The sequence below is a fragment of the Anser anser genome (assembly GCF_964211835.1).
Source record: "Anser anser genome assembly, chromosome: 12".
In the NCBI taxonomy this organism is placed as follows: domain Eukaryota; kingdom Metazoa; phylum Chordata; class Aves; order Anseriformes; family Anatidae; genus Anser; species Anser anser.
Genome location: NC_139733.1, coordinates 1,743,353 through 1,769,331, shown reverse-complemented (window position 1 = coordinate 1,769,331; position 25,979 = coordinate 1,743,353). Strand labels below are relative to the sequence as shown.

General features: G+C 36.0%; 1 protein-coding gene and 2 long non-coding RNA genes across 32 annotated transcripts in view; 1 reads left to right on the top strand and 2 right to left on the bottom strand.

Moving 5' to 3' along the window:
• The window catches only part of ERC2 (ELKS/RAB6-interacting/CAST family member 2), a 525,223-nt gene extending 510,843 nt beyond the window's left edge, over positions 1 to 14,380 (bottom strand). For 10 of the 30 annotated variants that reach the window (XR_014571289.1, XR_014571290.1, XR_014571291.1 and 7 more), the window contains exons 1-4: positions 14,112 to 14,377; positions 11,589 to 11,671; positions 6,082 to 6,162; positions 2,873 to 2,989 (exon numbers count right to left, since the gene is read on the bottom strand). The gene's annotated coding sequence lies outside the window, so the exon portion shown is untranslated. Of the gene's footprint in view, positions 1 to 1,021; positions 1,464 to 2,008; positions 2,187 to 2,872; positions 3,943 to 6,081; positions 6,163 to 8,168; positions 8,404 to 11,588; positions 11,672 to 14,111 lie in introns of those variants that run through there. The other 20 variants (XM_083795042.1, XM_083795045.1, XM_083795055.1 and 17 more) reach the window with 16 other exon arrangements.
• Positions 1,401 to 14,102, top strand: LOC310879976. The gene is made up of 3 exons (XR_014571296.1): positions 1,401 to 1,471; positions 6,945 to 7,126; positions 13,836 to 14,102. It is a non-coding gene; the product is annotated as an uncharacterized lncRNA (long non-coding RNA).
• A 4,946-nt stretch (positions 14,381 to 19,326) lies between the features above and the next one.
• LOC310879977 lies at positions 19,327 to 25,515 on the bottom strand. The gene is made up of 3 exons (XR_014571297.1): positions 24,317 to 25,515; positions 21,929 to 22,017; positions 19,327 to 19,582 (listed from the first exon to the last, which is right to left on the bottom strand). It is a non-coding gene; the product is annotated as an uncharacterized lncRNA (long non-coding RNA).
• Between the last annotated feature and the right edge of the window lie 464 nt (positions 25,516 to 25,979).

Genomic DNA, 25,979 nt, shown 5'->3' with positions numbered 1-25,979 from the left:
GGAATGGAAAAGACAAAAAGATGCCTCAGCATGCCAACTTTGTCCTTCATTCTTGGAAGGAAGGGAAAACATTACAGTAGCTGAATCATCTACCTATTGGGACCAAAAAAAAAATGCATCTTATTTCAAGACAGAAGACACTTTCCATTCATAAACCTATCTTTATACTATACGAAAAAAGAAAAGCAAAGACAGTTAGAAAACCAAAGCACTTGATTTCAATGCTAGAGTAAGGAAAGAAAATAAAAGTATCATTGTCCACAGTCAGGAAGGCAGCCTACCAACCCACTTACCCAACCACCTGAGCACGGTTAAAACAGGACCTATTCAAAGGTAACTGCAGCCAAGTCTCCTACACACCTGTCACACTTTCCCCAACACACAAGCAACCTTTCTGTCCTCAGCACTACCCTTCAAAGTTATTTATTCCAACTGTTTTTGCAGTCAGTACTTTTACCACCCACTCGCTCAGGAAAACAAAAAGCATTTGGGAGAGGACAACAGCAGCACAGCCTGCACCCTCACTTTCCCTCGCTAGCATAACATTATCTCATTCCCCTTGCAGTTGAAGTTTCAGCTTGTGATGTTTATCTGAAGACTTAGTACTAAATGAGTTTAGTACAAAAAATAAACGTCAGTTCTTAACTGGAGTTATCTTCCCCACTCTGAGGGCTCTTGCTGGAGATGCAGCACACAGCTTCTCCACTAATCCTTCTGAAGAAGAAACGATGTTCCCTTTGCTTACAGGACTGAAAGTCACTCCTATGTTTTCCTCAGTTTCCTCTAGAAGAGGAATAGCTACCTCACCTTGACACTGCTGAATAGTGTTTTATATAGGGCTTCCAAACTAAAATAACGGTAATAGAAAGATTTCTCTAAAGCACTGAAGAGATTTGGAAAGACTACACACATCCTAGCACAGTCACTTCACAGGAAGCCAAGGTTTACAAGTTCCTCACACCAAGAATAACAAACCTTTCACCACATACACATATTCCTTAAGAGAACCGTAGGCACTTACCATTACACGCTCCCCGCGTGCAAAAACAGATCCTAAAAAAGCCTCTTTTCTCCTTCAGACACAGAAAACTAAGAAATCAGGACAAGCACCGCTCAAGCGGATGAGACCGTGAGGAGATGGGAGCTACAAAAGCCTTCGCTCTCCCCCTGGGCAGGCGAAGGAAACTCCAGCTCGCCAGGGGAGCTGCCTGGCCCCGCGAAACGACCGCAGCGATGGGGCGCTGAGGGGAGCGTGCGGCGTGAGGGGAGCGGGCGCGCGGCAACCGCCCGGCCTCCGCCCTCTGGAAGGGGCGCTGCCTGCAGCCCTGCTTGGGGTGCTGGGGAGAGCCGAGCCCGCCCTTCTCCTCCTCCTCTTCCTTCTTCTCGCAGGCGGCTGGCAAGGCAGTGAGGGTCGTTCCGCACCAAGGTGGACAGAGGGAGCCTCTCCGCCGGCAGCGAGATCGCCACAGGGGTGCGTTGGAGGCGGGCGGGCGGGCGGGGCGCGGCGCTCTCACAGCTGGGAAGGTGGCCGGGCTCCTTCCCTCCCTCCCTCCCTCCCTCCCTCCCTCCCCTGCGTGCCTGCCTGCCTGACAGGAGAGGACTCCAGCAGCGTCCCCCTGCCCCTCGGGCTGCGGGAGGGCTCCCCCTCGGCAGGGGATGGAGGCAGCGCCCAGCCCCCGAGGCGGGAGCAGCGCGGCCGCTGCCCTCAGGGCAGGGCGGCAGGAGGCCGGCAGGGCCGGGCCGAGGCGGAGAGGATATTTGCCGTCCTCGACGTCGCCACAGGGAAGGCAAGTGGCAGCGGAGAAGCGACGGAACGGAGGGGGGGAACCTTCCCCGCCCTTGAAAGGAGGGAGCGGGAGAAGGGCCTGAAGGGGCCGGGGTGTGAGGCGGCCTCCCTGCGTATACACACGGGGGATATGAGGGGGAGAAAAAACCCACCCAAATCCCAAACAAACAAACAAACAGTTAAGTGAAACCCCTGATTTAAAAAGCCAACCAGCAAACTAACCCTGACAAGTGGGCTTTTCCCTCCTCTTCGCTGCACTTATTGGCCGTGCTTATTTGCAGCGAGCTTGTGTCTGCCAATGCAAGTGGCCGGCTGCAGTGTCCATCAAGGGGAAAATGATCAGTTCGCCGCTAAGGGAGTACATTCCCATCCATCATCACGGGGCTTAGCAGGTAGCTGCCTAGAAATCAATCACACACTAATAAAAATATATATTATTTCTCCATCGTATTACTAAATAGCGCTCTCAGCAAGATATAGATGCATACTTGATGAATGTATGCATGGATTTTGTCGTTTGCATCGCTCTTGTCCTACCTAAAATGATCTTTAAAAATAAAAATCACACAGCATCCTAAATGAGCAAATGCAGTAAGTATTCATTAATTATATAACTACAAAATACTATCCTGCTAATTTCTGGTTTCCCTTCGTGAGACACTAAAAGGGAACAGAAATATCTTTTTTTCCTAACACAATTTTTAAAACACCAAGCATTATCCAGTTTCTAGATATAAAGCAAAGAATTTCTGAAGCTCATCAATTATATTCTAGAAGAGTTTAACAACGATAATAATATTTTTAAACATTGGGCACAGAAAATGACTCCTATGGCTGCTTTAAGGAGAAATTGCAAGAAAGGTTTCTGGCTGACGATTCTGCAGGGAGAGGCACTCTTACCAGGAGATGTGGACTTGGTCCCATTTATTACGGTGTATTTCTAAGGCAATATAAAAAGCCTCTTCTGCGATTTCATTTCCAGTTTCAACCATCAGACAGTTGTAGAAAGCAATATGTAGCAAATTCCTTTATCGCAACAGATTCACAGCAGTGCATGATAGCCATATTCTCGTTTAAGCCTCTCACCTTTCAAATCATTGCATCTGTCTTTCGTCCTCACATGGATTTTACAACATCACGTTGAGCTGACATCTCGTTTGCTGGGAGGAAGGAGACAGCAGTAGAGCCGGAGAAGACGAACACCTACGAGGCAAGGAAGAGAGGGAACCTGCTGCAGTCGGGGGAGGCTTGTGCGCTCCTGTCCCTAGTCTTTTTGTCCCTCGGCGAGTCTCCCTGTCAGCTGCGAGCGCGGCTGCCTGGTTTGCTAGTCCCTGACTCAACATTCCCAGCATTCCCGAGGAGCTGGGGAGGAGCAGCGCCGAGCAGCCTGCCGCCGGGGGCAGCAGCAAGCTCCGCCAGCAGCCGGGGCTGTGCCAGCGCTAGCTCACGTACTGGAAGCCCGCGGCTTTCTCCGAGGATTTGTCCCTGCCCATTCACTGCACACCCTTGGGTTCCAGTCCGCACCCTGTAGATGTCTGGAAGTGTGTTATTCATTGTGAAACAGCCTAAAAATACACCGGTGTCTGCGTAAAGCTGCAGAGGAAAAAATGCTTTCTTGTTCACCGAAGGCTGGAAATACTCAAAGCCAGGTGCTTCAGAACATGGTATCCAAAATCCATTATACCTAGACAGATATGAAAAACCTGAATCCGTATTTTGGCTTATGTCTGAAAGTAATTAAGAAGATATCCATTATAATTTCTGTTAAAAAAATCCATTAAAAAAAACCTGCACAGATTAGCTGCTATATGAAGCTTGAAAGTTTTTTCATCAGAAAACTGCAAACTGCGTTAAAATTACTCCTGACATTTTTAGTTTTGTATTAAGAAGAGTGAGGGAAACCTTTGTAAAATCATCACTGTCTTCTTGGTGTAAGATTTTCTTTCCCCTCTTCTATTTTTCCTTCTCCATATTGTATTTTCTATGGGTTTAATTGGTCTTGATACCATTATAATTGATCAGCCTCAGTCCTTAGTTCCAATATAGCTTCATATCTTACTCTACACAGAATTTCACAATTATATTTTATCTGCCTTTTCTTAACCTCACTGCTGTGACACTTTTTAAGGAGCACTGCAAATCCATGGTTATCTTACTGTAATCTGTATCTTAACTCTCTTGCCTACATACGGACCTATAGGCGCATTAATGAGAACATTAGTGAGAAGAACAGCTTATGTGGAATTTCAATTAAAAACTATGACAAATGCAGTTGATTTCAACTAATCGTATTTCAAACTAAAAATCACTTCATTGCTGTATTTGCATTATCCAAAACTAGCTTAAATACTTCGCCATCATGAATATTTATTCGAAGATGCAACTGTTCAAAACAATGCTAGAATCTAAATCACGGTAAAAATATAGTAGCTTTTAAATTTAATTTTATTTTATTACAATATGAAGCACGTATTTTTTGTGAACTCAAAGTACTGGGGCAAACTAAAATACAAACTTCAGTTGCTTTTCAAAGCCACCTATTGAAGAAATTTCTGTTAAGATAGTTACAAAAACGTGGACAGAAATGATGGACAGAGAGAAAGTTCTGGAGATACTTGACAAGAAGGGACATGGTTCTGTATACAAATAATTTCACTTGGTCTAAAAAGCAAATAGGAAGTACTCTTTTGTGCTCTTGAAGAGTTAGCAAGTCTGCAGCTGTAAGAAAATGGATAAATGCTATAAAATATGGGCCACCGCACTGAACGCTTCACAGCACAAGTATCTGTTTTCAAAATTCATTGCTTAATTTGGATTTGGTGTGTGATAAGAATATCTTACAGAGCTGTCTCTGTATTGCTAATACCAATTCTGTCTCAGTCCTGTAATGATGACGGGACTCTTGTTAGAAGTAGTGTCAGCTGCTGACAGTTTTTTAAACAATATATCACCCCATCACTGTGTATATGAAAAGACAAGAACATCAGGTTCTGCTTTATCTTTTTGTGACTCATCACTAGCAAAGGCTATGGGCCTTGTGATAGCCTGCAAGAGCCAGGCTAACTCTAACAGAAGACCAGTAGCTTAAGATTCCCCTTTCCAAGGACTGATCATTGTGGGAAGATACCACAGAGCTACCATAAGGTCGCAACAATATTGCAATGAATTAGGTTTGCTATCATTCAATAAAGTTAGTAGTGGAATTAATTATAGACTGTCTTGGAGTAGTAGACCATCTCTAGGGAAACTGGTAGTATTACTAATGCCAAAGAACAGAATATACCCAGTACGGACAAGGCGACTTGGTGAAGAGCTTAGCAAAAAAAAATATATATATATATTATATATATATATATGTATTTTGCCAAATTGTATTAGAAGGGAGTTGATGGAAAAATGTGCAGTTCAAGTAAAAGAGGGGAGAACAGAATTTTACAGCTGTTCTATTTGTCATATTAGTAGTCTGAACATCCATGCAAACAACTTAACAGTCATTTAATCCGAACCCTTCCATGATATTAATACTTTACACTCCAGACAATACTGGAATCCCAACTCAAATGGCAGAGTAATAACAATAGTATACACTTAAAACAGACTTCTTTGCAGCTGATGAAAGTTCTCATTTCAATTTAATCACAGGAACATCTGTGTTGTCTTCAGTGTCAACACAGGCAGATGGGTGGCATTGAGCATAAAAAGAAGAAAGCTAAATCTTGTGAATTAAAGAGCACTTTATTACTATTATTATTATAACAGGTTCTCATGCACTGACTAATAGACATACTTTTTAGCCAACTGTTACAGAGAAGCACTCTTGTAAAGTTTAATATCTAAACTTTATATATTTATATGTAAATGTCATGTGATGCTATACCTAATGTTCACACTTTTCAACAGTTTCTACCTTCAGATACATTTTTGGCTAGCCTATTTTTGTTTGTTTTCTGAAAAGTTTTCTGCCTTAAAAACAGCATATTGTGCTATTTACATCAGGATCTGTGGAAAGCCCACTGAAATTAATGACAATTTTTTTTTTTAATTAAAGAAGAGTAAGTTAGGCCTTAAATAATGCACATATGAAATACGGATTTTGAAGCTTGCTATTTTCCTTGGCCTATGCTGAGCCTATACTGATTTGGGAAACAGGAAAGTGTAAAACATACTCTAATTTTTCTGTTTAGTTACTCCAAATATAAGTCATTCAAAATAACATTAGAAAACATATAAATGTTACAGATTGACTTCCATTCCAGGGCCTCTCTTCATCCTTCCCAGCTCTCTTCTCTTCTTACCTGCGTTTATAATGCTTCAGCAGCAGCTACATCTCCCTTTCACAGTTTGGTGAAAATGTATGCTGTTTAGTGCTTCATTTTCTAAAAACAGAAATGCAATCAGAAATGGAGCTCAGTCACTACTGCTGCATAGTCATCAGCAAGTAACAACAGGCATGTGCTTTAAAAATTGAGGAAAATGCATTTCAGCTTTATTCCATTGAGCCTGGCCCTGATGTATTCATCTGTGCTTCCCTAGTGGTAGAGTTGCCTTCAGCCTTCATTTAATATTACAAAAGCCAAGTTAAGAGCATAATATAACATTCTAGTTCTTTAACTGAAAATTAAAAATTAGAAAAGAATCGGAAAAACAATTCTGACCTTATATTAATGTATGAAAAACTGAATTACATTCTCAAAAAAAAAAAGTACAGCAGGAGTAGAACCAACACAAAGACATTAAAATGATTACAAGCATGCAAGCTTTTGAAGCAGAAATACTAGATGTCAAAGGGTCAACCCTTGCGTTTTGATGGTAAAAAATAGAAATACATAAGGTTGTACTACATTAGACTAGAAGAGGAAACAGTAAGTCTGCTTACCCTATATCACATTACAGAGCAAATAAATGAGAAAATAATCTATAGACAAGATTTAACTGTTTATTGCATTCCCGAGAAACTATTCAAGTTATAAACGCGTAGTACTATTATCACAGTATTATTACAACATATTACCAAAATATGCTCTTTAATTAATATTCAATGAAAAGGATCTAAGTGATATACTTATTTTGATGAAAATAAAATAAGTCATGAGGGATGTTGGTCCTCTTTATTTGTATTAATAGCTGATTCCCCACTTTTTTATTTTTACTTTTGTAGAATTACTCTCATAATTTCCCAACTGGTAAGATCATGACAGAAGAAAATTAATAGAACTGTGCAAGAAAACTACTTTCAATTGGAGTATACTGATATCTCTAGAAGAAAAGAAACATAAAATCTTACACCGAAGGTTACAGAACAGATGCTGCATCTACCCTGATGTGGTGATCAGACTTGGGGTAAGCACCTGACCAGCCATTGTGTCCCTCCCCACCACCTGCATACACACACACAAAAAAAAAAAAGCCAAAAAAACTGTTCTCTTGATTTCAGGGTGAGGTCATCTTAACCTAGTCCATGGAGGTGTAGCACTTGCTAGCCACTAGTGTGTAGGACTGCTCTGTTCTTTATCAGTTCAGATATCCACCTACAGATATCTGCCAAATTGACTCATGGTTTCCACCAATTGTTATTTTCTTTCTTTACTTTCCTCATGACAGATCACCAATCAAAATCTGTTGGTTTTCTAAATCGTTAGTATTATTTATCTGTCTAACAGTGACACATGCTTTAGAGAGGATGGAAGAATTACTTGGATATACGTGAAAGCAAGCATAACAAGCTATTGTGGAATTCATTGTAATGTATTATTATGAAAACCAAACGAGGAAAGTATATTCTTTTTGGCAATTGCATAATATAAGCAATTTATTATGTACTGCACTGCTAATCTATTCAGGATAGAAATATATCCACTCCAGCATGTGCTGTTAATTTCATTGTTGCAAAAGAGCAAAAATAGTAGAATTTTTTTATTGTAAAAATACCCAGTTCTCACAAGTCCTTCAGCTGCTGCATCTCAAAATAGGGATATTAATAGGTTTTTACATCAACTGTACTGTATGTTTCAGAAACCTAAAAATGTTTCTTAGAAAAATTCAAACTCAAGTGTTATCTTAACTGGTATCTAGTAAATCTAGTTTCAAACACCTGAATTAGATTTAATATTTTAAGATGAAAAATTTTTATCAATGGCCCTTTATTTACTTGTGTGGATCTGTTTTCTGGAAACACAATATTACAATGTTATTGTACATGTGGTGTACTCAGGGACTATACTAGAGCTGTTGCTAAATGAGAACTGATTAGTAAACTCAAAGATCCTTTTCTTTTTTTATCAGTTTAGATTATTTAAATCTAAAGTCCAACTGATTTTTCAGCAAGGCTTAAGGTTTTAAGTCTGCTTTATTCCTGAAAAGTAAGCCTAGGTATTTTACTTACAAGCATCAGCACACTTCATCTGAAGTCAATTGAAGATCTCCTTCCCTACATATGATCTTGACCACTACAGTGAAGTTGGGAGTTACAAACAAAATCAGAACTGTAGGACTGTTTACCCCCAGGCACACCATCTTTTCTCAGCAGATATACCAGGACTGTTATTCAATAAGATATCCTTTTAATGGCAAGATCATCCTCTCCAGTTTTAAAGAGCTGGGTACTGAAGCCTGAGTCACTGCATGGGAAAAAAAAAAAAAAAATACTTGACTCTAGCTGAAGTATCATTTTTCTTTTCCTGCTTTCATGTTTCATGTTAGGGAGTATGTTATGCCATCCCAATATTTTAAAATTTATTTTTATCTTTATTTTTAATACACAGAGTTATACTCTGTAAGATACCATCTAGAGAACACAAGATTGTTAGCTTTCTATCAGTCCTCCATTTCAGTAACTGGACAGTTGTGATAAATTCTAGTTTTCATTGGAGAAGTCTAAACTTCACTGTCCAATTTTCTTACTGTTTTAGTGGTAACTTCCAAAAGGATCCTGGAACCTTTTGGATTTCACTTTTGCCATCGAGATTCTTGTCAGTGCTGTAACATAGAAAAGCTAAGAGTCCATGCCATTCTGACTACTGCATTTATATTCTGGTCTTTCAAAAATTAAAGGAAGTTAAACATAGGATCAGAAGTATCATTTGTGTTGCTATAATTAAATATCTATCTGTATTTCTATGACAATCATCTGTTACCCTGACTTTATGAAGTATCAGGACTTCTCCCAAATTTGGTTAAAATATGGCCACTATTTGAGGATCTAACTTCAGGTGATTATGTACACTTATTCTACAAATTCTAGAACTAGAAAGATAATGGTCTTTTTCTTATTTATTATTTCTCATTTAAACAATTTACAACCAGCCCTGTAAGCTACATGTGTGCTAGAACATTTAAATTTATCTAGAGACGCTCTCTGGCAGAGTAAATGTCTTAGAATGGTTTGGATTCATGTTGATAGACTCTCTTAGCTCCCAAAAATAGGGCACTCCCATGTAGATTGCCTATTGGGAACACTCTAACCTGTGCCAACTTCCAAAACATGCCTGAGAACCGAGAGAAAGGGCATGTCCAAAACATGATAGGTGCTGTTTTTACAGTTTAACAGTACAGGCAAGGAAGATCCAGTGCCAAGAAGTACTTCCTGAGCCTGTTTAATTTATTAGTGTAACTGTAAGTGAAATCTAGTTTATTCTAAAAAGATTCTTCTCCTCTTTCTTCAGAAGCATCTAAAGAATAAATCCTCATCAGAACCTGAAGCATGCTTTAAAATACTGATATTTAAAACACTAATATTGATGATTTCATATGAAGCATTTCCTTAGTTTAAGGGAAGCATTTAGATCCAGTGATTTACTCGGTTTTCTGTGGTTTTGCATTCCTCCCCTAGGAGTTTCTGGTTTCTTAATTGCTCCAATCTCACTTTTACATCCCATTCCACTTATTTAGTTTGTTGGTCTTTCTGACTGAGAGCAGTTTTGTGACTTCTGCAATGGAAATATGACCATATTTTGTAATAGAAGAATTGGTATATATAACAATAATGAAGGTCTACATTAAATTGAATTTATTATTACTTTTGTATTTCTTTACTAAGCTATATATTGAAGTGATAAAACATGATATGCTTTGTTTACATATTATTACAGAATATTATAGAGATGTTTTTAAAAGCTGTTTGTTGTCATACATACCAATATAAAGATCACACAACAACACAGCCTGGAGAGAATCACTGCCTTTCTTAGGTTACATACAAACTCAAGTAAACCAATGCCCAGCTGTTCCATGGTATTGCTTTGGTTAAGTGTTCAGTGCAACTCCTTTTATGTAGTTACAGTGCACATGTTAGCATAGTGCTAACAAAGATTAAAATCACAATTTGTGTTTGAAAAGAAAAAAAAGACAGCAAGCACTCATAAATTAAAATAAAGGGGGAAAAATATTTTCTAATTGTCAACCTGACATTAGATAACATTTCCTTACAAACAGGTACAAAATGGCAGCTTCTGTACAGGAATTCCTCTTAGTCAGTCTGGCACATCTATTTCTAGTGGATTGTAAATCTAAGCATATGCATTTTGTGAGCATGAATATATCTGAGGTGTGACTGTGCAATGAGGGAAAACAGTTCTTGCAAATTCAAGGAATCGTTTTTGTCAGTGGTGTTGTCACTCGATAAACCATTGTTCAGAGGGGAAAATAATCTCTACATGTGACTATACCTAATTTCCATTGCCCACTTTGTGGACATTTTCATTGTTTAATTGACTTTGCTGGGGAGAATCAATTAAAAAGCTCAAGAAAAAAAAAAAAAAAAGGAAAGGAAAAAAATCAAACTTCAAAGCTTAGTGGAAATCATTAATTTTAATTCTTCTAACCAATTACCAATTCTCATTAAGTATGAAATACACGATAGTAACTTTAATTTTCATATTATTTTTCTTCTTTATATTTAGACTTAATCTTAGGAAGAAAACTTATACAAAGCTGCTGAAAAACAGCAGAAACCTCAAAACATGGGGAGCAAAAAATGAAGCCTATAAACACATGTTATGTTGTCATTCTCCCAATTTTGAGAAGAAAGAAACATATATGTTCCTGTCAATCTGTTAGCATTGAATAGCACAGTGTTCTTACAGATGTAAAAAAAAAAAAAAAAAAAAAAGAAAAAAAAAGGCAGAAGAGAAAACCATTATCAATGGTGAAACCACAAAGCAATGTCGAGGAGTAAATTCAGAACTAGAAAAAACAGGTTGATAGAAACAAATAGAAGTACAGGTACAAACTCTCTAGTGAAAATACTAGCTAGAGGAAAAAATACCAGTGCAAAATTTCTGTAAATTTATTAGCCACCGAGAGAGGTAAACAGAAAACCTCAAAAACAAAACTTAATTCCATTGTATTAAAACAATTTCTTGTTCCTTCAGGATATAAAAGTGTAAACTATAAATCACAAGGTTTTTCATGTTGGGTCAAGGGAGTAGTTTGCCATGCAGTACTGAATTTATTCAGGAATCTTCAGGGCAATTGGAAAGCAAATATATATAGCAAAAAGCAGACAGGCAAACCATATGTTACAGCAGCAGCTATGATAAAGGAAAGGATATATGCATTAATCGCTCAATCGCTGAAATATCGCTCAATTAAAAAGATTTTTATAAGCCATGAAAAATTAGGCTACAATACGGAGCATGGCTTCTTGATCCCTGCATAGACTGTGCTACTAGTCTTGTATGACAACAGTATATGACTATCTTTAAAACAAATGGAGGAAACAGAAAAATACTGGGATAAAACAGGAGGCAGTAGCAAAAACAGCCGTCTTTTTAATAACGTTTCCCTGCTCCTTATTTAAACGTACCTTGGATTTTCCAAAATATGTTTTTCTTCCCTGCGTTTCCTTTTTTTAACACCTTGACCAGGCATCTGTGGAGAGTAGTACGTCTGAAAATGAGCAGAAATATTTTAGAGCTACAGCAATTGGCATAAGAAAAGGGATTGCCTCTCTGCACAAACCTTATCTCACTGGAAATATTTGCCTGTTTTCTTTCATGCTGCTAATGGGATTCATGTTTTTGGTATTTAAGTGGAGTTGCAGTTTTAGAAACCTAAATAGCTCTACAGCCTATACTTGACAGACAGAAGGGTTAATTTCAAAATAAAGGAATCTGAGCAAACTTACTTCGATGTATGTAAAGAGGGAAAAAGATGGGAATGCACAGAAAACAAAGTATTCTGGATGTTGACAAATATTTAATTTATAATAGTTTATGATATTTGCAACAGAAATACTTGATATCTAAAAGTAAAAACAGTGTCACTATGTTTTTGCAAACAAAGAACTATAAAACAAATTAAGTGCTTCATTCTAGAGACTTCTTTAGTGATTTTTTCCTAAATTTATATAATTTATCATGACTACTTTTTCCAAAAAGACTCAAACACTAGCAATAAGTAGATAAGAATAGACAGAAAAGGCTTTTGAAGTTAGTAAGCCAAACAGAAAATGATCTGTCATAGCTGTACTATGTACTATTTGGTGGAATTTATTAATGAATGAACCTCTGGTCTAGTGAGGCTTGTTTGAGGAAATTTTGATATGTGATATTAACACAGCATAATAGAACACTTATTATGGCCATCCCCCCATTGGTCATTTTATAGCTAACAGATATTTAGGGGGTCACTTTCTGTCTTCTCCCTCTCTCTCTCCCTCTCTCTCTCCCTCCTCTCTCCTCTCTCCCTTGAAAAGCATTAAAAATGGCTTTGACTAAAATTTCTTGGAAGCCAAAGTTGTGTCATCTCTCTTCTCCTTTAAAACGAGCATGCATAAAGATATAACACAGTCATATAAAAATACAAAAGAGGTGGTAGTTTTAGAACTGTGTAGCTTGCTTGAGTGTATCAGTGTTTTTGAAATGTGTCTAGTTCTGTCAGATTATGAAAAATGGTCAGAAAAGCTGGTAAAATATTTCAATCTTTCAATGATACCAAAAGATAACAGTGTATTTAATCAGCTCACTTTTTATTCATCTGAATTGAAACGGTATTTTCCAGACCCACTGGAAAAAAGAAAATTCTTATCTGGTGATACTGTATCATGTCTGCCATGTCAGGAGCTTAACTGTTTCTTCAGACAGCACTTGTGGATTCAGAGGTTATAATGATTCATTCATAGCTCTTTTTTATGTAGCAAAAAAGTGGTCATTTGTATCATGGTAAAGAGTCTTGTTTGTATTAATACTTGTTAGCAAGAGCTACTTTGTTTTTTTGATTTTGTTTCTTTCCATTTCTCTTCTCTGCACTGGGAGTGACATTTCAGGAGATATTCTTTCAAAGGAGAGCAAATCTGCTTTGAATACCACGTATTACATTTATAGGAGTTCTTCTTCTATTTAGATGCTCAAATAAGAACAAGGTTTTTGAGGTTAGCAGCATACTGACTGTTCTGAATTTATGGCTCTAGTTGTAGAAAACCTGATCTTTTTGATAGGATTCTGTAAGCTGCATTCAGTTAACACACTGTGCACTTAGTGAAATTTAATACCAGAATTTGGCTATATAGACAAAGAAAATTAAACCTTCTATGATCCTTGGAGTTTCATAAAGATTTTCAATTTTTTATACACATTTTTTTCAGTACCACTGGAATGATGAAATACTGTAATTGAATCCTATGATTTAATTAATCCAAATGCTTTGCATAAGCACTTGACTAAAGTAGATGATGATGTATATCAGACATAAGGCTTTCCAACTCCATATCCAAATTCACTTTCAGAAGGTCACACATATGGCCTTTAGTGTTACTGTTACCTAAATTACACTCAGATTAGAACACTTCAGTGTTACACTAGATCTGAATGTAGGCAAAACTAGTTTTATATGAAAAACTATAACATTTATAAACTTGATCTTAATCCCTGGATAAGAATTCATGGTAAATAGTAATTCCAGATGGTGGTAAGCTACAGGAGGATGCAACATATTGAAAGAAAAGGTTTGTTTCTTCTCCCCAACTTTGTTTTCCACAGAAAACAAAGCAATTATTGAAAAGATGTCAAACTGTTGAATTAAATGGCTCTTTACTTCTGTGGTTTTGTTACAGAGCAGTGATCCACACTGTAGTATAAGGAATAGAAGAGGAGAAAGAGGATCAGACTTAACAAGGATTTAGTTTGGCATGGCAGCAGGTACTCAGGAATGTAAGGTGAGTTCAGGTTGTTTACACATAAAAACGCTAGATCTTCAAGACCTCTAATTTTGACTGTTTAGCACACTCATTATTGAACTTTCTTTCCATAAGCCTACTAATACAAAAAAGTAAGCAAAAATGTTCATTGGCAGATAATTCTTGTTTTAGTCTATCTTTCAGGGCTCCTACCTGTATTCAATTTTTTATGACTTCTTTGTAAAGCAGGACTTCAGGGTATCCACAGGCTATGGATCTCTTTCAGGTCCTTCTCAAACACTGCTCCCATCTTGTTATACAGATAAACCACTCTGGTTGCACTAAGAGTACAGATTTTCCTTTTGTTGTCAAGCTACATTCTTTACTCTAGAGTAGACATTTTTTGAGGTGCTGTGTTGTTGTTGTTTTCTCTCAAGAAGCTGCAGGTTGTTGATTTTTTATTGTCTTCTTCCTCCTCCCAATTCATTTGATAAATACAATGCAGCTGCAACAGCAGCCATGGAACTGAATGATGCTATTTATCAGTTACCTCCTGGTGCGATTAAGCCAGCAGGAGTATAAAAGCATAAAAGAATGCCTTTAAAAGAAGAGTAATTTTCTTAAATATTGAGAAGTGATTCTCTTAAGATAATACTTGCAATCAGCACCCAGCATGCGCAACAGCCACATTCTGGAAGACAAAATTGGCTGCTTCAAAAAGTTCAGCATAAAGCAGACGGTTGGAGTACTGCAGTTCTCCTACACTAAGTTATTAAAAGACAAATTACTTATGCTACTGAAGCTCAAACTGAGGTGTTCCAAAATCAAATAGTTCTTTTACAGAACAGAAAATAGTGAAGACCTGCATGTTGTTATTTGAAATTTAAGCTCTGGTCACCAAATCCACCCATATTATCCATATTATTTGTCTCGCATCTTAGAGATGCTTTTCTGGAGATCAGCTTGAAAACTAGGACACTTTCAGAGACACAGAAATAACTAAGATGCATGCATGTAAGTAGAACAAAATAAAGTAAGGAAAAAATGAGAGATGATAGATGATCTTTAAGATCCTTTCCAACGCAAACCATTCTGTGATTCATATGATTCTATGAGAGAGGTAAGGAAAAGACCAGGATAAAGTACTGCAATAATTAGAATTTTTATTTGTAGAAGGAAAAAACATATATTACAATGGAATTATGGTATTGGTTATGAAATAGATGCTGGAAGAACAAGTGAAAGCTGCTGAGTTACTGATGAAGTACTACTCCTCGTTAGTCCAATTCCAGCAATGGTCAGCTCTTTAAGTACAAAGACGATGCCTATACCTATCATCTCTGGTATTCAGCTTTTAATGGAATTTAGGGTACGGTATTATCCCTGAGATTGCTGTTTACTTCTTACAGTAGAACTCAAGGCAGAGCAGTATCCCCATGGCTGCACATTTCCTGTACTCCAAAACAAGATTAACTGGTTCTATCTATTCTAGCACTATCAGTGCTATTTGTTATTACAGAAACAAACTGATGATTCAGTTGCTTTAAAATTCCAAATTTCTCTACTTTCCTTTTTTTCCCATAGGACACATCCTTTTTATGCTCTAAATTTGAAGATAAGCTATCCTAAAATTCTAAATTGTCCAAAACATTATTTCTGTTTTTTATACTGTTGTACATTTTTATTATAAAAAATATAAATTAAGTGAATCTCAGCCATTAAATTATTGAAAGGTGTTACTTTTGGTGGAGTCAATGTGCAGAATGCAGATTGTTAGGGAGGAAATACATGTGCGTCACATACAGCCTATTAGGAATTAAATTCCATGCCATTCAGATTGGATGAATAGCATGGCTGGAGATTGCTTATTTTGCCATGATAAAATTAATACAAATTTTGAAATAAATAAATGAAGATTATGCTCTGAAATTAGTGTGACATTTCTATGAATTGAGAAGTACATTGACACATAATTTACTAAGCAAAAAATGCATATTTTTTTTAAGTGGATCTCATTTTTTTTTATTAAGTGGAACTCTTTTTAAAAAGTGATAAGTTTCAACAGGAATAATTTCATTCATTTCTAAATAAATAGATAAGTATTTACCTTTTTTCTAAGTTATACTCTCATTTCCCACCCCCTTTTTTTTTCTTAATGTTCAGACACTATTCTTCTGTTATCAGATGATAGGATCAGCAGGAAAGTAGCTACTCCTTTTGAGGAGCTGCTTTTTCATATAATGTGGGGTGATGCTGCAGATCAAATTTTGAAGCTGTCTCATCTTGCTCTCCCAATAGTATAATTAGCTGGTATTTGTTCTGCCTGGTCTTTATTTTAAATCCTGCTTTATGGGACATTGGCGGAGTCCATCTTATCACACTTTAAAAAAATAATAATTCTGTCACAATGACAGAAATGAGGGCATAATCTGATATGTATTACTTTAGGAGCGATGCCAGGTTTAGTATTCCTTGTTATCAATCTACTTAGTGTCCTACCAATTCACATATGGTGCTCCACCACAATTCTCTCCATTATGACAGCAGAGCTACTTGTATGGTTACATGGTGAAAATCAAGAAAATGATCCAATGAAAATTAACCCCTATTTCCCCCTCCATTTTTCTCTTCATGAAGAATTTTTTCAGATCAGTTCTCGGTCCAGCTCAACATGTGACTGCATAAAACACTTGTACCACCATACAGAATCGAATAGCAGTGAATGAATCTTTTATCATAGCCAAGGAACTTCTTTCCTTCAGCATGGTGAAAAATGTGGGCTTAGTTGTTTGAGAAAGCTTCTGATGTCCTATAGTATCTGGGTGCACTCATTTCAGTTGAAATACTAGAAACCACAACTTTTTTTTTTTTTAAGTGCCATTTCAGAGTGCAGATTCATGTAATAAGCTTGTTACCCTCTGCTGCTCTACCAACATAATCATAGTCTTTCCACAAACACAAAAAAAATACTTCTGAACTGTTCTTAAATTTCCTAATTTATTTTCACTACTAACCTGTTCAGAAGTCATAATTTGTGTAAGGATATATCCAAATTACTGTTCATATTAAATGCAGCTTTCTCAGGGAAAAAGGAAAAAGGAAATCTAGAAAGTATTATCATATGCTTAATTGGATAAATTAACAGTATACTGTGGAATAATATTTTTAAATCTAAAAAACAATTATGTAATTTTAGTTAAAAAATCCTTAAATATGTTGGAAAAAAAATCTCAGAGAAGTAAAACCATTGTTCTTACCTGACCTCTGTGATAACATTCAAGATGGTACTGAATAAAAAAAAGTTGAACTAGTTGTTTTTAAATCATTTCCCCTTTTTTCTTCCTTCTGTACATTTTATTTGTAACAAATTAAAGACTCAGCAAAAACTATAGATCTTGTACATAAAGTAACAATTAGGCATTTGATTTCATCATCTGAGAGAAAAAAAAAAATCTATTTATTGATTAGCCTGAGTCTTGTATTTTAGGCAGTATTACCATTTCATTCACTCAGATGCCAGTTGTTTCCAGCCATCCTTTGGCTGATCTGTTATTTTTCAGAAGTGGTATGCCCTAAGGACAGTAGAAAGCAACTGTGTTTTTTCCTTACCTGTAACATGATAAGCATATGTCAGAATTTAGGAACTCCAATAACAGAAATGTCCTGTAGCTGAGCTCCTGTTGGCAAGTGATAATATCTGTAGGTCTCACAGCTTCTGTCACATTCAGCCTATTGGTTGATTGTATTGTAAACACAAACACTGCCACAAATTCAGAACATTTTCAATCTAAACAGGGATAAATATGACAGATGGATGTAGAACACAGATGGAAGGAGGGAGTAGAAAGCTTTCATTGTCACAATCCATATCATACTTGTTATGAATTAAAAATAGATGAATTTCTGTAGCACCAAACACGATGCTTCTGGAGCTTGGAACTCTCACAAACAAGTTGCTGAATTATTGCTTGGCAACTTCTGCCCTTGAGGCAGCAAACCTTCCAGTTGCCCCTATTCTTCTCCTTTTGATTTTATTTATCACCCAGGACAATCAGTTCTGAGAGTCATGGACATCATCTTCTCTTCATTCACCAAACCAAGATTAAAATATGTACGCATTTTATGATAACTACAACCTTTCAAGTGGCCTTAAAAATTTAGTTTAATTCCACGGTGACATTATTTGCTTTACTCAAACTTCACAAGTATACAAATGTCATTTAATAAGATCTTAACTGCTCTAAGTTATTAATTTCTTTAGCATGAAAGAAGGAAACAACAGTGAGGAATAAAGTAAATAATTCTCTATTTTAGGAAAGAAGAAATGGAAGTGAAAAAGTATATACAGATAATAGGTGTTAACTCTGTCCATATGGTAGCTATCAAGGGTATTGCATGCATAGTAGAGCCTGGGTAAGGAATCCCTTTCCAAGTTGCCTGTTAGGTAAGTCATTTATGAAATATTGTATATTATACACACAAACACCCATGTAGCCTTTCTGATATCACTATTTTCAGTATTTGCTTCCTCTGATACTGAAGAAATAGATTTATTAACCTTGATAGAATGAAAGAAACAAAACAACAACAACAAAAAACTCTCACAATTTTCCAAAAGTCGTGTTGCATAAAGCCATGTAGCCATAGAGATGAGATGAAACTGCATTTTTCTGTGTTACTGGAAAAAGAGCAACGTACATGCTGTGAAAATGAGAAGCTTGTTAGAACAAAATCTAAGATATCTGAAGAAAAATTCAATCAAGTGGTTTAATAATACTGCCCTATTCTGCAAAACCAAGTAGAGAGGGAAAAGATTACACCCCTATTATTCTGGAACAGCGATTAATGTGTTTCAGCTCCTGGCCATATGGCTGTTTTACAGACTGTCTTTGGACATTCTCTGTGGGCATCTCAGGCAGTACAGTAGAGCACACCACCTATCTACTTCTGTATTTTAAATCCCTAAATCAAGTCAAAAGGCACATACACATACACTCACTGAGAAGAATCACACAAGCATTCAGCAAACATATTTTTAATTGCTATTAGAAACCAACACGGTCATTACCATGTTGGTGTTGCAGCCTTTTCCTATGCAGCTTCACTAATACTACTTAGAAACTTCCATTGCTCTGGCAATTCTGTTAAAAAGAAGTTATTTTCTATCTAGCGTGAAGAAGAGTGACAGAACTTGGCTCATTCTTACTACTGTGATCTAATAATGTATGCTTCTTAATTATCACAGTTGTTATTATTTGTATTGTAAAAGCATACTTATTCAAATATTGTAGAACTCCCTTTCAAAAACTGATAGTTTTTGGTAACCTGTAAAAATTTACACAAGTATAATCGCTGGCAGATTTCATTTGTTCCAGAGTATAATACAATAACACTATCAGATGTATATTTGCATTGCAGTACTATAGAAAAATCATTGCAGAAGGAAGACTAGACTGACCTGAGCCACAGCAAGCAACATGATGATTTGTTGTCATGGTTGTCATCACAAGTTCAGTCTCATCTTGTAGTAGTCAGATAAGTGTATTGTCTTCTGAAGCATAGAACATTTCTGAAAGCTCTGACATGACATTTTTATCTCCTTTTATTAATAAAGCTCCTTTGGCTGTTCAAAAAGGGAATATCCTGAATTGCCAGTGTCCCAGTGTGCTTCTATTCAAGCTTATCTAATTCAACAGAACAAAGCTTTCAGAACCAAGTGGGAAGAAATACCACATATACTTACATATTTTTTTGCGTATGTACACTTAGAAGCACAATCCCATATATATATATATATATAATGTATGTATATGTGTACACACACCCATATATATATAAAGCTTTCATGGTAGAAACAAAACAGTTGGCAAAGCTTACTCATGAAGTGGGATTGAATCATAAATCATTCAAGAGATTCAGGCTGGTTTCCTAATTTTCTGCAAAACAATTACTGCTAAATATAATAAACACTCCGTTCAAAGATGGTAAGGATTATTTCCAAATGAATTTGCATCTTCAAAAATTCTAAAGCACGTATGAAGATGGTAGTATGCAGCAAGTAGCATTTGTTGAGATCTGTTAAAATTATTTTGAAATATAATGAAGTTCAACCCAAACAAGCAAGTAATGATTAAAGAGCTTTGCTCAGAAAACTTGACAAAAAGAGAGACTCAGAACGAAGATGGGAGAATGCATTGCATCAGCATAGCCCATCATTCTCTTGTTTGTTAAAACTTCGGCCATAATGCTGAAATTTATGTTTCAGCTATACCCCAGGTCTGGAAAGGTTAAAAACAAGACAAAGATAGAAGCAAACATTTTCAATTCAAAAAGCCTCTTTATTGTTAAATTTCTAGGGGGAAAAAATGGTTTAATTGAAAGTTTTTAAGACAAATCATTTTCTGCAATTATTTATTTTAGTCAAAACTGCATCTGCTATTACTGCTTTGTTTAACTTTTCTACACACCATTTAGTCAGTCAAAGATTTACAAGGTACTGCACACAATATGAAAGAAATTCTAGGAATTTCTGTAAGATTAAACTGTTAAGGTAGGGTTTAGAAATCCAGTGAAATCTATGAAGTTTCACCTATTGTCAACCTTAATTACAGCTGTGGGCTTCTGAATGTGGGAAGCCAAAATTAAAATAAAACTTTCTATTTGGGAGCATTTATGATATTGTATGAATTGAGGGAGTGAGATTCACCATCATATATTACCTGTAATATTAACAATATCTTTGGAAAACGCATATAAAATTCTAGTTGTCCAATAGAATTCTTCATACAGTTACAGGGACGACCAAAAATGCTACAGGGACAACGAAAAATGTCAAGGAAAAATACTTTTTTTTTTTTTTTAAACAATGCCTATAAAGAAATGAATGATCAACCAAATGAAAATCCATGGGACCAAACAGAAAATGGTACTAACCATTTAAGTTTTTACTTCATGTTCTCCTTGCTCTAGGTAGTACAGAAAGTGAAGTTTGCAGCAATTTATAACCTTCCCCCAAACATAAACCTGAATCCAAACACTGTTACAGCTCAAGGGTGAAGGAAAAGAGAACGTGCTGAAGTTTTGTGAAGAAAGCAGATACTGATGAAGGGAAGGACAAGAGACTATGGAAATGCCTAGGGAAATGGCATTGCGTACAGAAAAGGGCAGATGAGGGAATTCATTAAAAAATCCTACTCTTTTATCCCTCAGAACAAATACGTTTATATTCAGTCTGCTGATCTTCTACTCAGATTTTTCCTAATCAGATTAGCAGAAATACAAAAGCATCTTGAAAATGGATGCAGAGATGTTGCTTATTCTGCTTGTTTGTATCTGCCTCTGGCCAGGAAATGTGCTTCTCTTCCCTTTTCACACAGAAATGATATGATCTAGGTTGTTCATCTTACTAAACTTCTAAGATCTAATTATTATTTCTAAGCCATGCTACATTAAATTGTAATATTTGCATTTACTATGTTCTCACCAACTATTTTAACATATGTAACATTTCTACAGTTTACCCTGTCCAATCAGAAACAATTGGAAAAACTGTACAAAACATTAACAGCTTTGAAAAAAAATATATATATATATATCATGCTGTCATACTGAAATAGTCATGTCACAAAGGAAGACAAGGTCTCCTTTACTAACACTTAATAATAAATTGAAATATAGGATATCCACCTACATAAATGAGTATATTTATCTTAAAGCAAGGTAAATGATAGTCATCCCCTCTCCTGTTTATGCTTCCACTATTTCATTTTACAGTAAAAATCAACTCATAGCTGATTTCTAACTAATTTCTGCTATTTGGGATTTGTTATATTTATTATTATGTCTACTATTTTTCTGATACTACAGAGCTCTGTTTATTTCCTGTAAAGAAAGAAGCACCTTACACCTCCCTTCCTTTTCCTTTCCTTCCCAAGTGAGGAAGTTTTGCAACTCAGTTTTAAGTTTATTCTAAAATCCCTGAAGATCTGGTTTTAAATATTGGACAGAAGCCCCAGGAGCTCAGAATGTACCTTTCACTTTTCAGATATGATCCATTACAACGTGAACATATGCATTTTCTTTCCCTCAGGGGTTCTTCCAAGAAGTCCCTGAATAGTACCTAGAAATCAGAATAGTTAAGATTCTGAATAAGTTCAATCTTGTCCTGATAAGACAAACAATATAACACAGAGTGATGGAAATATAATCACTAGCATTCATTTGCTAAACCTATCATTTTCCTTTGTGTCTATGCAGCTGGTTTAAGTCTGATTGCTTCAGTGCTTTCTCCTAGTATATCCCCTGCACGATGATTTGTCCAAGCTCTGTTGAACATTTATAATCAATATAGATGGTTTTATCTTTTTTTTTTTTTTAAACAATTTGCGGACATTTTTGTCTTAAGAGAAATTGCACTTTAAAAGTGTATGGATATAGAAGAAAAATAAAGGAGGGAAGAAAGGTATCTGAACAGCACCTAATCAAATGCTTGCATTGAAAAACTCAGATATTGGCTTGATCTATTTTTTGGTATAGCGAGTGCAGCATTTTATTTTCTCCCCTTTTTCTCCACTGTTTCTTTTGGCCACTTCACTGTGAGTTTAAGATGACATTTTGAATTTTTGTAACACAATATAGCTTTACTTTATTAGTATTTGATTTACTACAGCTTTTCCTTAGTTTATGAAAATCATTCATGTTTAATAGCAAGTACAAATAAACATCATTACCATTTCAATTATTTATTTTTTTTTGGTGCTTTTTCTTGTTAAGGTCTTGGCTGTTTTAATTTAGCTTTCATTTCTGTCTGTTCAAATACCTGTTGATCAATTTCTTGTGAGAACATTTTCTGCTGTCGTCACATCAGATATTAATTTCATATCTGCTATGAGATTAATTTTATTACATTAAGTTCTTCTGCTATGTAGTAGAACCTACTCAGTTTACCTGGGTGAGTTACTATGCATGAAGTTGATGAATGCATCAATATCAAGATTATATCTGTCCAAGAGAAGGCTCCTTTACAAAAAGTAATAAAATATTTGACAGCCTACTGGATTTTTATGAAAGGCAACAAAGGGAGAGTTAAAAAAAAAAATCAGGCTCATTAACTGCAAATATGTTAGACCTGGAGCAAAAAGTCTTAGCCGTCAAAGGATAATCCTGTGATGCTCACCATATCTTAATGAAACACAACATGGGCTGATACAATACAAAAATCTACCTAACCTCCCTGCTGTAAGTGAATTTCTGCCTAGCCATGTAGGACTATTTTGAATTTTCTGCAGCTTGCAAATTGTACTGAGCAGTTGTCAGATTTCTGCATAATGCATTTCAGTCAAGACTTGCGAAGTAAGAGGCTCATTTGTAAGCATTTTGCAGGAAATGATTTCCCTACAAGCATGAAATGTTAAGTGGTAATCTTTGCTTTTACAGTGTTTTACTATAAACTATATCAAAACATACTTTTAGGAAAAAAAGATGCTACATCTTTCAGAAGGAACACTGGCCCATCCTCACTTAATATGATGATCATTAGTAAATTCATTTATAAGAAAAAATCCAAACTTGATGCTAAATATTAGTGTTATATAATTAACATTCTAATGTCATTACTAGAAAATACTGCAGTTTTGATGCAAGATTTATTCTTCCCTAACAGCTGATGGGGAATATATATCTGAGAAATATGACTGTCAATTTTTTTTATGTTTTGACAATCACCGTGTATTACATAGGGAATGCTGAGGTTTTGCTTCTTTGCTAGTAAGAATGTAGAAAGTAAACTTGGTAAAGTCAGCAGCCACTCAAGTACTTAACTGTGATCATAATCCATTCTTTGTTTGATAATCTTTTGCCTTACCGCGCAGTATTTTCCATTTCTATACTTTGTACCAATTCTGTCATAAGTGTTAACACTACACATAGGCCCCTTTTAGTCACATAAACATTGAAACAAGGTTTCAAAAACTTCTTAGCGTGTAGTAGCTGATTACATCAAATATCTACTCTAATTTATGGACACCACGTTAGCTCCTGTTTAGAATACTATTTTAAAATCAGAACATGGAGTCCTGCTACCAATTGCAGCACCAGGAAGTAACTGATTTTCTTGAAAGATTTTGTTTGATTTCAGCAGCCAGATTATTTGGCATACAGTTCTTACATTCACTTCATTACTTGTCAAGTATGCTAGCTAAAGACTAACACCATCTCATGCTGGCATTTGATTGCAGAAAGTTGATAATCTTTTTTTTTCTTTTGCAAGAAGCAATTAAGGAAACAAGTCTAAAAATTTGCATTTATGTTCCCAACAGTGTACTGGAAGCAAGGCCAAAACTGTTTGTATTTTCTATTTAACTTCTGAAGACTAAATGTGAATTTGAACCTGTCCAATAGCATGTAAAACATCTTCATACCTTGAGGGCTGCTGCTCTTCAGCAGCGATCTTAGTTTCAATGATAATCTGCAGAGCACTTGATGAGGATTTGTTGCTCACGTGTGCACACAGCTTTTCTGTAGTTTAAGCTGCTAAATTTCATTAAGAATAATTAAATACACCTTAAAGACTTTCCTAATTTACTTTACTGAATCAGCAATGGCTGGATGGATATCCCAGAGAAACTACATACAAGTATTAGGAAGAAGGAGGGTGATCTCTGTTGGTCACTGTAGGGTAAAAGAATACACTTTCTATGAATATTACAGCTCCTATTCTGAAAAGGTTTGAGAATCCCTTCCCCCTGGAGTTAAAAGAAACACAGACTAATGGATTCAAGCCACACATATACTTAAATACTCGTACTTAAATTCAACTATTTTGAAAGTATTCTCCCATGCAGCAACAATACCAAATACAAATCTGGCTACGTTCTGTATGCAAGCTCCAAGGAAATGTATTCTTGGGGAACCGTCTCAGCAGTATTTGTATTGTAATTGCATTCACTAGCCCTAATCCCAGGCCAAACCCCTTTATTTCTAGCTTCCAAAAGCTACCACTAACAACGCTGAATTTAATCATTGTGTCAATCCATTTATTCACCTAGAAAACAAGAACAACGATTCTGAGTGGGGTTTACATGAGTATGTGATTGAAAAAAAATCAATGGGACTTGTTCTCTTAAGTCCTTTAAGACCAGATATTAATGGTATTTATGTGCCTGGAGATCAAGACAGACACCTGATGGGACTCTGACAACACCTACCTCCTACTGAAATCTCATCCTCTTACCTTGCTTAGATGGGCTATTAGAAAGTTTAATTAATGAGTGATTGAAGTGTTTTGTGTAGTATTCCATGAGCCTTCAGAGAGATGCATGTAGCCCGAAAGCATTTTCGTCCAGACCTCCTGAATGGTAAATCAAGGACTTGGGAATGCTGATAATTAATTTATCAGGCAATGAAATAGAGTCTGGTAACTCTTTTCCCACACACATTCCAACAGACCTTGCATTATAGAAACTTGTATTATCTCCTCTATTCTCCTTCCTAAAAACATACACACTTTAAATAATGTTTGGGGACAAGCAGTAACAGGAAAGGTACTCTTTAAATTTCTTCAGATATTTCACATCAACTCCTGTCATGCCCATTATGCTGGATTCTAATATTCACCTGAAATTTTGCAGATAAGAAACAGTAAATAAAATTACAGAAGTTAGTCATACTCTGTTTTACTTTTTTTTTTTTTTCCCATTTGGGTCTTACAGAACAGTATATGTGTTCAAGTTCTCTATAATGAGGAAAAAAATGGGAACCCCATTTTTGTCTCATGATGCACATTCATTTCAGAATTAAATGTGTATCCAAGGGCAGAATGTAAATATGTCTCTTGAGGGTATGATTTGGGTGAGTCAAGAGGCCATTTGCTAAATTCCTTTCTCTAAAACAGGATCAAATATATGGTACTTTCGTTTTTAAGCAAGTAAATGGATGACTAAATTTCTTCACTTAGACTAACCAACCCTTACTTTTTTCAGCCTCAAACCTCTGCTGCCCTTAGACATAATTTTTGTGCAAATATATATATAAATATAATATTTGGACAAGAAAATGGTTTAAAATTTGAAGTTTAGTAACTTT